At 43.7% G+C, this 13367-nt stretch overlaps 1 non-coding gene across 1 annotated transcript; it reads right to left on the bottom strand.

Moving 5' to 3' along the window:
• Nucleotides 1-4628: 4628 nt before the first annotated feature.
• Nucleotides 4629-4735, bottom strand: LOC133062975 (U6 spliceosomal RNA). The gene has a single exon (XR_009694294.1). It is a non-coding gene; the product is annotated as a U6 spliceosomal RNA (small nuclear RNA).
• Nucleotides 4736-13367: the final 8632 nt, after the last annotated feature.

Below are 13367 nucleotides of genomic sequence, written 5' to 3'. Positions count from 1 at the left end.
TGGATTCTTTACCTCGAGCCACAAGGGAAGCCCCAGGTCCCAGCATGACAGGCCAATAAACCAAGAGACAAGGTGTTGATACAGGGAATAACGACTTTGTTCAGGAAGCCAGCAGACCAAGAAGATGATGGACTAGTGTTCCAAAGAACCATTTTACCTGAGTTAGAATTCAGGCTTTTTTTGTACTAAAAGGGGAGGAGGTGTAACTGGCTGTTGCAGACTTCTTGCTTCTTTAATCCTTTGTTCTCGCAGCTCTCTGCATAGATCTGCTTACATATAATCTTCCAACAAGACAGTTGTTACTTTCTGTTCTACAACTTTTATCTCTATTTGAATGGAAAAGTGTTATACTTTTAAAGTCTGTGAGGCAGAGCTTTGAGAAGGAGCTTGTATGTATATTTCAGGCTGCAAGGAATATTCTTTTACAGATGTTCAGAACCAGCATGACCAGGCACAGGCAACAGAGCGCAGAGGTTACAGCTAAAGGAATAGATCCAATATGCAATCAGGTTTATTCTTCTCTGTCATAGTCTTACCACATAGTCTGTCATCCAGAAGTGGCTGACTCAATGGAAATGTGGAATGGCTCTCTGAAGACTCAGCTATGGTACCTTCTTGGAGACGGCACCTCGAAAGAATGGGATTCTGTCTTGCCAAATTCTGAGCACTGCAATGAAGAGGAGGCCCCCTTGCTGCAACTAGAGAAAAGCCTGAGCAGCAACAAAGACCCAGCATAGCCAAAAATAAAATAAGCATAAATAAATAAATAAAATTAAGAAATAGTATTTTTAAAAAGAAACAGTGTATGAGAGGGTAAACCAATGGCTTTTATATGCAGACAAGTAATCCTTTAAGTATTAAGACCCTAGAAAAAAACAGCTTTAAAAATATAGAAACAGGGAATACCCATTCACAGGTCGTTTGAAGATGAAATTTATCCAAAAAGGAGATGATTTGAGAAACTGGCACAAAGCTCTTGATGCCTGGAATATGTTATCTGTGGGTCAAACTATAAAACAAAGATAGGAAAAAGGGTGGAGAAAATGTATGTAAACCTTGTATGTGCTAAGAGTGGCTGAACAGTGGGGGATGGGGAGAGCGCGGGGAAAACACTGGGAGCTCACTGACTCTCACAGAGAGAACAGGTCAGCATCCAAGGACGGCACTCAGAGCTGGCAAATAAAATAGCAGAAACCTGAATAAGGACAAAGGCCTGAGGACCTCATAGAAGTAATTAACTGAAAAATAACCACCAACCGGAAATACAAACCTCCTCAGTTCCAAAAGAAATACAAAAGCAAAAGCAAACTAATCAGACAGAGAATTTGTTGCTGTTTTAGTCACTTCAGTACTGTCTGACTCTTTGCAACTCCATGGACTGTACTCTGCCAGGTTCTGCTGTCCATGGGATTCTCCAGGCAAGAATACTGGAGTGGGTTGCCATTTCCTTCTCCAGGCGATCTTCCCGACCCAGGAATCAGACTTGGGTCTCCTGCATTGCAGGCTGATTTTTTACCACTGAGCCACCTGGGAAGCCCTGAAAATAAAACAATACAGAGTGAATATGACATGGTACAAGAGAGATGACACCAAAGTATCAGTTATATCAGTAAACGTAGATGAATTGAACTTACGTAACAGAAGATTATATATAATAGGGAAAATGAAGTTAAGCATTTCAGTTTCAGTCATTTGACCTTGAGTGATCTCAGGGCTTGCAGACAGAATAGGTGAGTCACAGGAGTGAGAGCAGAGAGGAAGCTAGGAGTGAATCACACAGTACATCTCATAGAAAACGACTTCTGTGGGGCATCCCAGTGGCGCTAGCAGTAAAGACATCCGCCTGCCAATGTACTTAAGAGACCTGGGTTAGATCCCTGGGTCAGGAGGATCCCCTGAAGGAGGACATGGCAGCTCACTCCAGGATTCTTGCCTGGAGAATCCCATGGACAGAGGAGCCTGGCGGGCTATGGTCCATGGAGTGCAAAGAGTCAGATAGGACTGAAGCGATTTAGCACACACACAGGCACACACACACACACACACACACACGTGGTGGGGGTGCGTGGAGAGGGGGTGAGAAAATGCGAAATGATGGGGCCAAAACGTACCTGAGAGGCCCTCAGCCCTGAGGTGTAGTCTCCCCCACAGTAGGTTCACCATCAGGGCAGATGGGATTATGGGTCCTCCGGGGATCTGAGACTTGCAGGAACTGCAAAGAAGAAATGGAACAACTTGTACTAGTGAAGCCGACTGCATAGACCTGCCAGCAAGGATTTCCTCAGACCCAGGACGCTCCTGAACATGAAGAAAGAACAAGCAGTTAGAAAGAACCCACTGGAGATGTGGGGCCTGAAACGTGTCATTGTTGACATAAGGAACTCAGGAGATGGGTTGAGCAACAACATGGATTCAACAAACTAGTAAATCAAAAGATCCAGTCAAAGAAGTGTGGATGAAAAAAAAAAAAAAGAAGTGTGGATGAAAACAATAAGCAATCTATAATAGGAATAGAAACGAGTTTTATTTGAGCCAAACTGAGGGCTATAGCCCAGAAGACAGCCTCTCAGATTACTCTGAGGGACTGCTCCAGAGAAACATGGTTTACAGCACAGTTTTATGTCTGGTCAGAGCAAAGAATATAAAAAAGTCAGGGATACATTCCTTCAGGATTTTTTTTTTTTTTTAAATCAGATCAGCACATACACACTGAATCAGTATGACCTTGGCATGTGAAACAGTCTTATCATCTAAAGGTACAGCACTGGTGTCCCAGGAAGGGAGAGACACTTCAGTTCAGTCACTCGGTCGTATCCGACTATTTGCCACCCCACGGACTGCAGCACGCCAGGCTTCCCTGTCCATCACCAACTCCCAGAACTTGCTCAATCTCATGTCCATAGAGTCTGTGATGCCATTCAACCATCTCATCCTCTGTTATCCCCTTCTTCTCCCGCCTTTAATCTTTCCCAGCATCAGGGTCTTTTCAAATGAGTCAGTTCTTCACATCATGTGGCCAAAGTATTGGAGTTTCAGCTTCAGCCTCAGTCCTTCCAGTGAATATTCAGGATTGATTTCCTTTAGGGTTGACTGGTTGTATCTCCTTGCAGTCCAAGGGACTCTCAAGAGTGTTCTCCAACACCACAGTTCAAAAGCATCAATTCTTCGGCTCTCAGCTTTCTTTATGGTCCAACTCTCACATCCATACATGACTGGAAAAACCATAGCTTTGACTAGACGGACCTGTGTTGGCAACGTAATGCTTTCTAATATCTGCTTTCTAATATGCTGTTTAGGTTGGTCAAAGCTTTTCTTCCGAGGAGCAAGTGTCTTTTAATTTCATGGCTGCCGTCACCATCTGCAGTGATTTTGGAGCCCAAGAAAAGAAAGTCTGTCACTTTCCATTGTTTCCCCATCTATTTGCCATGAAGTGATGGGACCAGATGCCATGATCTTAGTTTTTTGAATGTTGAGTTTTAAGCCAGTGTTGAGTTTTTCACTCCACTCTTTCACTTTCATCAAGAGTTTCTTTAGTTGCTCTTTCTGCCATAAGGGTGGTCATCTGCATATCTGAGCTTATTGATGTTTCTCCTGGCAATCTTGATTCCAGCTTGTGCTTCATCCAGCCCGGCGTTTTGCATGATGTACTCTGCATATAAGTTAAATAAGCAGGGTGACAATATACAGCCTTGACATACTCCTTTCCCAATTTGGAATCAGTCCATTGTTCCATGTCCAGTTCTAACTGTTGCTTCTTGACATGCATACAGATTTCTGGGGAGGCAGATAAGGTGATCTGGTATTCATGTGCCTCGGGGCAGCTAAGCCCGTGCTCCACAACTGAGCCAGCTGTTTAGAGCCCATGTGCCCTAACTACTGAGCCTGCAAGTCCTGGAGCCTGTACTCCACAACAAGAGAAGCCACTGGGAGGAGAAGTCCACACACTGCAACAAAGTATAGCCCCTGCTCACACAGCAACTAGAGAAAACCCAGGCACGGCAACAAAGACCCAGTGCAGCCAAAAATAAATAGGTAAAAAATTTAAATATATATAAAAAAACCAGTAATAGAATTTAGAAATGATAGAATCCATTCCCACAGAGTTGGTTCACTGGATGCATAAGAAAATCAAAAGTAACAAGAAATAAGCAAAAAAATACACTCTGCCTTGGTTATTATCTGTAATTGCTAAAATGAAAGCAAAAGAGTATTGCAGATTCTGAGACTGGACCAAGCTTGTATTACAGCTGGTCTGAGCTACAGGCACTAGTATCAGGGCCACTATTGAAGAGAGAAATGATACTGGAACCACAGTGAAGATATGTATATATTATATATGTTATATTATGGGCTTCCCAGGTGGCACTAGTAATAAAGAGCCCACCTGCCAATGCAGGAGACATAAGAAATGTGGGTTCAATCCCTGGGTTGGGAAGATCCCCTGGAGGGATGGCATGGCAGCCCACTCCAGTATTCTTGCCTGGAGAATCCTATGGATAGAGGAGCCTGATTGGCTACAGTCCATAGGGTCACAAAGAGTTGGACACAACTGAAGTGACTTCACACATACACACACACACACACACACAGGCACACACACACATGTTATATAAGTTATATATATATATTTAAACTTGGAACACTTTACAAATTTGCATGTCATTCTTGCACAGGGGCCATGCTAATCTTCTCTGTATCATTCCAATTTTAGTGTATGTGCTGCTGAAGTGAACACAAGCTCTGATAGTGAAGGGCCCTAAATAAGTCTGCTTTATTTATTCTTTGTGGAGGAATTTTTAAAGCTGGAAGACAAAGATAGCTAGAGGCCTCCAATTATCTGGGGCAATGGCCCTGCAATATAATCAAGATAAGAACTGACCCCTGCTGGAGACTCAAGGCCATATGAACTTGAGTGAGTAAAATGGTCAGAGGATGGAGAAGAGACTTTTTCTGGGACTCCTTGATATGGGAGCCCCGTGCACTGTGATTCCAAAATCACAGTGAAGTCCTAACAGAGCTATAGCTAAATTGGGAGGGTAGAAGGGATAAAGGTGAAAGTTTGGATGAAAATCGAAGGTATGAACAGACTATATGAAGTGGTTGCATCCACTTTGTTTTTGTTTAGTCACTCAATCGTACTCGGCTCTGTGACCCCATGGACTGTAGCCCACCAGGCTCCTCTGTCCATGGGATTTCCCCAGGCAAGAATACTGGAGTGGGTTGCCATTTCCTACTCTGGGGAATCTTCCTGACCCAGGGATTGAACCCACATCAAGACTGTATGAAGTGGTTGCATCTTCTTTACCTGAATGTATTATGAGGATAGATACTGTGTCTGACTGGGGAAGGCTTCCCCTACCAGCATTGTAAAACAGAAGGCATGGAAATCTACCCTTCCTCCAATATTGATTGGAAACAGTAAATGGGAACCTGTGAGGGTGTCTGAGCCCACACAGGTTGTTGCTTTGCAATTCCAAAGCCCAATGTGCAGTGTAGACTGGAGTTTATAGCAAAAGCCTGTGAGTGCCACCTAGTGGCAATTTCTGGGATTTGGGACCAGAACATTCACATTTGAGAGAAAATTATTACTAAAAGACTTGGACACGACTGAGCCTCTAAGCACACACACACAGCTTGCTATTGGGCTTTGAGATTTCCCCTATGACTGAGAGACATAAAATAACCTTGAACCTGAAACACTCATTATGCCTTGGGTGATGATGGAGAAATACTCTAGTGGGGAGGGCAATGCCCAGGAGTGTTCCATCATACAATGGAAGTGTTTCATACAGGAACATGCCACAGAATGCCAGGTGATACTTACTCTTTTCCTCTAGGGCTGACTTGGAACCACCTAAAGAGCTGCTGAATTATCAAAAAATCCACAAACAACAAATGCTGGTGAGGGTAGGGAGAGAAGGGAACCTTCCTACACAGTTGGCAGGAATGTAAATTGGTACAGCCATTGTGTACCAGGTGGTGCTAATGGTAAAGAGCCTGCCTGCTAATGCAGAAGACACAAGATATGTGGATTTAATCCTCAGGTCGGGAAGATTCCCTAGAGGAGGGCATGACAACCTACTCTAGTATTCTTGTCTGGAGAATCCCATGGATAGGTGAGCCTGGTGGGTTACAGTCCACGGGGTCACAAAGAGTTGGACACGACTGACCAACTTTGTGCACAGCCGCTGTGGAGAACAGTATGGAGGTTCCTTAAAAAACTAAAAATAGAGCTACCATATGACCCAGCAATCCCACTCCTGGATATATATCTGGAGAAAACTATGATCAGAAAGGATACACGCACCCCAGTGTTCATTGAAGCACTTTTTTTTTTTTTTAACAATACCCAAGACATGGAAGCAACCTAAATGTCCATCAACAGACAGATGGATAAAGAAGATGTGGTAAATATATACAATGGACTATTACTCGGCCATTAAAAAGAAGGAAAGCATGCCATTTGCAGCAAAATGGATGGACCTAGAGAGTCATACTGAATGAAGTAAGTCAGACAGAGAAGGAGAAATATTGTAGACATCTCTTATATGTGGAATCTAAAAATAAATGATGCAAATGAACTTAGAAAACAGAAAAAGACTCACAGGCTTAGAAAACAAACATGATTGCCTGGGGGAAGGGGTGGTTAGGAAGTTTGGGAAGGTTGTGTCACACTGCTATATTCAAAATGGATAACCAACAAGGCCCTAGTATATAGCACATGGAACTCTGCTCAGTGTTATGTGCCAGCCTGGATAGGAAGGGGCTTTGGGGGAGAATGGATACATGTATGCATGTGTGCTAAGTTGCAAGTCATTTCAGTCGTGTCTACATCTGTCTATTTATGGACTGTAGCCCGCCAGACTCCTCTGTCCATGGGATTTTTCAGGCAAGAATATTGGAGCAGGTTGCCATTTCCTCCTCCAGGGGATCTTCCCTACCCAGGGATTGAACCTGCGTCTCCAGTGACTTCTGCATTGCAATGGATTCTCTACTGAGCCACCAGGGAAGCCTGGATCCATGTATATGTATGGTGGAGTCCCTTCACTATTGACCTGAAACTACCGCAACATTGTTAATCGGCTATACCCCAATACAAAATAAAAAGTTTGAAATTTGAAAAAAAAGAAGAGGGCTGCTGGATCCTATGGCTACAGGCTACCTGGGCAGTGCCCTGTGGGCTGCCCTCCACTGGCCAACAAAGAGTTGTGTGGTTTGTGGGCAGAAGCTCCACAGTGAGTGGACACCTTATTTGGCAGGCTACCACTCTGATAGAAGAAAACCAAAGCAAATCAACTCAGGGGGCCGGTTTGCATTTTTCCTAGCAGTGGTGGAAGGACTGAACTGTAGTAAAAAGACCCTATATTTGAGTTTTTACTGACTCACAGGCAGGGGCCAATGGCCTGGCCATATGGTCAGGCAGAGGGCGATGGAAAACTGGCCCGTTAACCGGATGACCATATGGGGTGCATAGGACATGTGATGCCCAACAGAAGAACACCTTCCAGATTTGGAAGATGATTTGATTTAACAAATAGGTTTCCTAGGGTGCTCATTTGAAGTGGCCACCTGGGTCCATGAAGTAGATGGACAGAGAGATGTCATCCTCAGAGTAAGTTTGATGGAGAAATGAACAATGGAAACTTCTTGTGAAGTACAATTGATTTACAATGTTGTGTTAGTTTCAGCTGTACAGAAAAGTTTTCCAATTATATGTATAATTGTATATAACTATATAATTATATATCATATATATATTATTTTTTAGATTATTTACCATTAGAGGTTATTACAAAATATTGAATGCAGTTCCCTGTGCCGTACAGTAAGACCTTGTTGCTTGTCTATTTTATTTAACATGCTGTGCTTAGTCGCTCGGTCGTGTCCGACTCTTGTGACCCCACAGACGGTAGCCCGTCAGGCTCCTCTGTCCATGGGATTCTCCAGGCAAGAGTATTGGAGTGGGTTGCCATTTTCTTCTCCAATATAACATGGTGTGTATCTCTTAATCCCAAACTCCTTATTTAACCCCACACCACCCCCTTTTCTCCTTTAATAACTGTAAGTTTATTTTCTATGTCTGTGAGTCTGCTTCTATTTTGTAAATAGGCTCATTTGTAAAATTTTAAAAAGTAACTTTATTGACTTATTATGGGCCTTCATTGCTGCGTGCGCGCTTTCTCTAGCTGCGGCGAGCGGGGTCATTGTGGCGCTTCTCTTGTGGAGCGCAGGCTCTAGGCGAGCGGCCTTCCGTTGTTGCAGCACACAGGCTCAACAGTTGTGGCTCCAGGGCCCTAGAGCGCACAGGTTCAGTAGTTGGGCGCATGGGCTTCGTTGCTCAGTGGCATGTGGAATCCTCCCAGACCAGGGAGCGAATCTGTGTCCCCTGCATTGGCAGGCAGATTCCCATTCACTGTACCACCAGGGAAGTCCCATTTGTATCATTTTTCAAGATTCCACATATAAGTGATACCATATGCTATTTGTCTTTCTCTGACTTACTTCACTTAGTATGATAATCTCCAAGTCTATCCCTGTTGCTGTAAATGATGTTATTTCATTCTTTTTATGACTGAGTAATATCTCATCATATGTCTTCTTTATCCATTCATCTGTCAATGGGCACTTAGGTTGCTCCCATGTCTTGGCTATTGTAAATAGTGCTGTGGGCATATGCGCAGAAAGGGGCTTTCTGGATCATATGGCAACTCTATTTTTAGTTTTTTAAGGAACTTCCATACTGTTTTCCATAGTGGCTGCACCAATTTACATTCCTGTCAAGAGTGTAAGAAGGTTCCCTTTTCTCCAACATTTATAGACTTTTTGGGATGGCCATTCTGACTGGCGTGAAGTGATACCTCATTGTAGTTTTGACTTCCATTTCACTAATCATTAGCAATGTGGAACTATTTTGGAGGTCTAAAGCATGGGGAAATAAAGGCATAAACGGCTGGCTTACACACCATTATGAGTGTGCACTTACACACAAGTGGGTGGGGCAAGGGATAGTCCCCCCTAGTTAGATTCCTCTGCTTTTGGGGGGATGGTATTTCGGAAAGAGGAGGTGGGAAAGATGGTGGTGTAATTATTTTTCTTTTTTCCTCGCGTCACTTCCACCTCTTTTGTCCTACCTGATGAAGTGGTCCAGGACCAGGGCTGCAACCGCAGGTGCCGAACACAGGGGTGACCCCTAAAAAACAGTAACTGTGCCTTTAAATTTTTATGTCAGATTCTTAAGGGTCTGATGGGGTGGGTTGTGCCTTCACCCAACTTGGCAAAATTGGGGCTGAGGGTGAATACCGTTGTATTGCTTAGCGGTTGGGATAGCCCACCAGTTCTGCTCCGTTTTAACCCTACCCACAGGAATGAGAGTGGCTTTGGGGAGGGTAGGTGCTAGACTAGATTTGTATTGCTGCTGGCAGTCTGGACCAGCACAGTGGCCACCGCTAACAACCCTCTCCCAAAGTGGGAACCTTAGGGTTTGAATGGAGAGGAGGAAGAGGAATGGTGTGTGTGTGTGTTTTAGTCTCTCGGTAGTGTCTGATTATTTGTGACCCCATAGACCCACCAGGCTCCTCTGGCCATAGAATTCTCCAGGCAAGAATACTGGAGTGGGGAACCATTCTCTTCTCCAGGGGATCTTCCTGACCCAGGGATTGAACCTGGACCTCCCGCATTGCAGGAAGGTTCTTTACCATCTGAGCCACCAGGAAAGCCCATAAGGAATGGTAGCTGAACATAAAGTTTAATGATTTATGCAGTTTACTTTGGTACCTCGAGAGAGGCTCAGAGAAAGATGTTATTGTCTCTTAGCTCAGTTACACCAGATGCCTGAAAGGATGATGACATGTTGCTGAGACCACTCCTGCTTTTACAGCCTGAAACGACTGAATGGAAGTCACAAACCTGAGTGACATCCATCACTCTGGGAGACATTTCCATCACTGAACTCATTCTTACTGGCTGAGGGGGACTCTGGTCATGTGCCAGAGGTTTTTCGGGGCATGTCTGCTGCCACACTGTGATAGTCTGCAACACTGGCCTTGTTATAATACTTATATTCATAGTCACATGTATTGGGGAAATTCAGTTAAAGCCCCTTGAGGAAGTCAAATAGGTGGAAAATGACCGGTCTCAGGAAGAAATGGATTTACCTAACTATTAGCTAATTTCTAAGGTAAATAGTTCTGTACCACTTTATCATAAGATACAAAGGGGACAATGAATAATTGAATTAGTACAAAAATATGAAAATGCTTGTAGGACAGATGAGTTGTTTGTTTATCCCTCCTCTGACAGGGACAATTGACCCTGTATTCAGGTCAAGAAGCAACATTTTGAGCCAGACATGGAACAACTGACTGGTTCCAAATTGGGAAAGGAGTACAACAAGGCTGTATATTGTCACCCTGCTATGCAGAGTACATCATGCAAAATGCCAGGCTAGACGAATCACAAGCTGGAATCAAAATTGCTGGGAGAAATATCAACAAACTGAGATATACAGATGAATACCACTCTGATGGCAAAAAATGAAGAGGAACTAAGGAACCTCTTGATAAGGGTAAAAGAAGAGGGTGAAAAAACTTTTTTGAAACTCAACATTCAGAAAACTAAGATCATGGCATCAGATCCCATTGCTTCATGGCAAATAGAAAGGGGGAAAATGGAAGCAGTGACAGATTTTATTTTCTTGGGCTCCAAAATCACTGCAGATGGTGACTGCAGCTGTGAAATTAAACTGTGCTTGCTTCCTTGGAAGGAAAGCTATGATAAAACTAGATGGCATATTAAGAAGCAAAGACATCACTTTGCCAACAAGAAGGGTCCGTCTAGTCAAAGCTATGGTTTTTCCAGTAGTCACGTATGGATGTGAAAGTTGAGCCATAAAGAAGGCTGAGCACCGAAGAATTGATGCTAGAGAAGACTCTTAAGAGTCCCTTGGACAGCAAGGAAACCAAACCAGTCAATCAATCCTTAAGGAAATCAACCCTGAATATTCTTTGGAGGTACTGATTCTGTAAGTGAAGCTCAATACTTTGGCCACCTGATGCAAAGAACAGACTTAATGAAAAAGACCCTGATGCTGGGAAAGATTGAGGGCAAAAGGAGAAGAGGGCCACAGAGGATGAGATGGTTAGATAGCATCACCAACTCAGTGAACACAAATTTGAGCAGACTCTGGGAGATAGTGGAGAACAGGGAAGCCTGGCATGCTGCAGTCCATGGGGTCACAAATCACTGGACATGACTTAGTGACTGAACAACAACAATAACCTCAATACTGGTCCCCCAACTGTTAGGCAATATGGTGATTTTGCTGTCAGAGCCTTGGGCAAAGACAAAGGTTGTCCTGTGTCTTAAAGAATTTAACTATCCCAAAAGAGGTCTGGATTTTGCCCTCAGGTCCTGGGAGATACCTTTGTTTTCCTTATATTATGCTTTATTTTCTGGGAGTGTTGGGCCCAGTTCAGTTCAGTTGCTCAGTCATGTCTGACTCTTTGTTACCCCCACGGATTGCAGCATGCCAGGCCTCCCTGTCCATCACCAACTCCCAGATCTTGCTCAAACTCATGTCCATAGCGTTGGTGATGCCATCAAACCATCTCATCCTCTGTCATCCCCTTCTCCTCCCACCTTTAATCTTTCCCAGCATCAGGGTCTTTTCAAATGAGTCAGTTCTTCACATCGGGTGGCCAAAGTTTGGAGTTTCAGCTTCAGCCTCAGTCCTTCCAGTGAATATTCAGGATTGATTTCCTTTAGGGTTGACTGGTTGTATCTCCTTGCAGTCCAAGGGACTCTCAAGAGTCTTCTCCCACACCACAGTGCAAAAGCATCAGTTCTTTGGCGCTCAGCTTTCTTTGTATCCAACTCTCAGTCCATACATGACTGCTGGAAAAACCATAGCTTTGACTAGATGGACCTTGGTTGGCAAAGTAATGTCTCTGATTTTAATTTGCTGTGTAGGTTGGTCATAACTTTTCTTCCAAGGAGTGTTGGGCTAGCCAGAGAAAAAGACATGATTTAGGGTGGGTGCTGACCACACCTCAGGGTGGGGACTGCTCACACCAGAAAGACCACACAGGTGATTTAGGGTCACAAGGTGTCAGTTGATCTGCAGACTGAGATCAACCAATCAATGCCTTACCTAAGTAACTCAGGACAGCCTCCCTATTGCACAGTACACTGTGTATATATGTCTTGGCTACACAGAAGGAGCAGACGTCCCACATTTTTCACTTCTGTAGACTCATGAATTCTTTCCTTTGTCTATCTTAATCTGTATCCCTTCCCTCTAAGAAACTGTATAATACAGTGTATATAGGGAGTATAATAGCATTGAGAAGGTTCTATGATTCCTTGAAAATTGCCATTCCCAACAGTACTTTGGTGAAACCCCTGAATTTGCAATTAGGGTCTGAAGTGATGGTGGTCTCATGTGAGTGTGACCCTTCTCATCTCTAACCCGTACAGTTTGCTAATCTTCTCACAAAGCTTAGTAGGAATCTGAATGATGAGCCTGTCCCTCTAACTGCCAAACAGGTAAGGACTTGCACTCTTAAGAAAATAAACAAAACAAAATAATATAGGACTTCCCTGGTGGTACAGTGGATGGGAATCCATCTGCCAGTGCAGGGGACATGGGGTCAATCCCTGCCCAGCGAGGATTCCACATGCCACGGCGCAACGAAAACCCATGTGGCCCAGTTACTGAGTCCGTGCCCTAGAGCCCGGGAGCTGCAACTACTGAAGCCTGTGCACCCACAGCAAGAGGAGCCGCCGCATGAGAAGCCTGCACGCTGCCATGCTGAGAGTGGCCCCCACTCAACTAGAGAAAGGCCGTGAGCAGCAGTGAAGACCCAGCACAGCCACAAAATAAATAAATTGAAAAAAAAACCCAGTATATACTTTGGTATGGTTATACTCCATTATCTTTTCTCTCACTTTTATATTCTAGAATCAGTAAAAAATTATAAGGCATAGAAGAAGCAAGAAAATATGCTTTATAATAAAGAGAAAATATAGTCAATGGAAGCCCCCCTCCCGAAAATAAAACCCTAAGTTATTGGAATTATCAGGCAAGGACATACAACAACTATTATAAATATATAAACTAATTAATAGCAAAAGAATAATTGGGATAGAGAAGGGGTAATGATAAGTTGAATAGTGTCCCTCAAAAATTCATGTTCACCCAGAACTTCGAATGTGACCTAATTTGGAAATAGGATCCTTACAGATATAGTTATAAAATGAGGTCAGCCTGGGACCCTCAGGAGGGAACCAATCCTGATGACACCTGGAGACTGGACTTCTCCAGAACTGTGAGAGAACAAATTTCTGTTGTTGTAAGCCACTCAGTTATA

The sequence above is a fragment of the Dama dama genome, chromosome 9 (assembly GCF_033118175.1).
Source record: "Dama dama isolate Ldn47 chromosome 9, ASM3311817v1, whole genome shotgun sequence".
NCBI classification, from domain to species: domain Eukaryota; kingdom Metazoa; phylum Chordata; class Mammalia; order Artiodactyla; family Cervidae; genus Dama; species Dama dama.
The sequence above is the reverse complement of the archived record's forward strand: the minus strand, read 5'-3'. Positions and strand labels throughout refer to the sequence as shown.